The sequence below is a fragment of the Cebus imitator genome, unplaced genomic scaffold, assembly GCF_001604975.1.
Source record: "Cebus imitator isolate Cc_AM_T3 unplaced genomic scaffold, Cebus_imitator-1.0 Scaffold23, whole genome shotgun sequence".
Lineage (NCBI taxonomy): Eukaryota > Metazoa > Chordata > Mammalia > Primates > Cebidae > Cebus > Cebus imitator.
The window spans coordinates 9735917-9737318 of record NW_016107338.1 but is presented as its reverse complement, the minus strand read 5'-3'; the positions used below and the strand labels follow the sequence as shown (position 1 = coordinate 9737318).

General features: G+C 60.3%; 1 protein-coding gene across 4 annotated transcripts in view; it reads left to right on the top strand.

The window, feature by feature from the left end:
- Positions 1–263: 263 nt before the first annotated feature.
- UGP2 (UDP-glucose pyrophosphorylase 2) overlaps positions 264–1402 on the top strand; it is a 54919-nt gene continuing 53780 nt past the window's right edge. Inside the window, exon 1 of one of the 4 annotated variants that reach the window (XM_017522158.1) lies at positions 264–549. The gene's annotated coding sequence lies outside the window, so the exon portion shown is untranslated. Of the gene's footprint in view, positions 550–673; positions 697–1402 lie in introns of those variants that run through there. The other 3 variants (XM_037736183.1, XM_017522159.2, XM_037736182.1) reach the window with 3 other exon arrangements.

Here is a 1402-nt window from a genome sequence, read left to right as displayed (position 1 = left end):
TCCGTAGTCAGCGGGAGCATTTTTACTAACTGGAAAAATAACCAGTTGTGCTCGGATGCTCTCCCTTACTGGGACATACTGGTGAGGCTTCCCTGGTCCGGCGCCCACCGTAGACGCTACTCCCACGCGCGGGATTCCCGCGTACTGCTCAGGGCCCACCTCCGACGGGCTCCCACTTGCCGCAACGCTCCGCCCCTTGCCACCTCCGCACGTCTCATTGGCCAGACCGGGCGTCCGCCTCGGCTCCTGACTGGCGGCTGCGCCTGTCGGTAGGTGCGGCAGGAACATTTCCGCATGGGGGAGCTGCTCCGAATGGAGGGGGAGGGGAAGTGTTTAGGAGAAAGTGGGGGCTTTGGGTGTCGGGAGCCGGCTGACAGGTGGACAGAGGGGGTTAGCAGCTGCTAGCGAGGGGCTCAAGGCGTGCATGTGTGAGAGAAGAGGGAGAGCGAGAGAAGGGCGCCTCAGAGGTGACTTTTTCTCAGCCTGCAAGCCTTCTTCCTGGGGCGCAATAAACGCCCCCAATTTCCCAGCTGCTAAAGGAAGAGGAAGGTGGGTCTCGCTGGCTGCTTGAGGAGGGGCGGGGTTGGGCTTCCGGCGACCCTCTGAATGGGTGTGTTTCCCCCTCTCGCGGGCCCGCAGTGTGGTCCCGGAGGCGGAATTTGGGATTCTGAGCAGCACAAGGCAGGCGCGGCGAGAATATGTGTGGGAAGGGTCGGGGCCCTCCCTTGGGACCTCCGGGCCGGTGCACGGGTGTACCCCTCGCCGGTGACCCCTTAGTGTCCGCTGCGGGGGAGGGGCAGCATAGCCTTTGCCCTTTTCCGAGAAGAAGCTGCGGCCGGGTTTCGCTGCTCGCGGCGGGAAGGCGGGGAGCTGAGGCCCCGACCAGTCGGCCCGCTGGAGCTTGGAATTGGTAGCGCCTCCTAGTCCCAGAATATTTATGGCTGATGAAAATGGTTGCACTGTCCCCGCTTGCCGGCCTCGTCCGCCTCCCCAACCCCTGCTTGAGTGGGAGCCGCTGTTGACCGGGGTTTTCCGGGGAAGCGGCTGGGGGCTGGACTGGGCGCCGGGGAGGGGGCAGCTAGGGGTGCGGCCTCCCAGTGCCTCCTGCCGTCCAGCCTCGGAGGGCGTGGGGACTGGGGGGCGGTGAAATAGTCGCTGTAGGTCCGCCTCTTTCATTGATGAAATTTAAGTTCGTGTGGTTTTTACCTTTTCCGGGAGTCTCCAGCTGGCCCTCATTTGTGTCAGGAGCGCTTGTCGCCAAGAGTTCCTAAGCCGACTCAGTCTCACCAAGTTTCCGTCTTTTGGAATTGGGGAAGGTTCTTCTAGGTTTTTCTTTCTTTCTTTCTTTTTCTTCTTTTTTCTTTTATTTCTTTTTTTCTTTCTTTCTTTTTTTTTTTTTTTT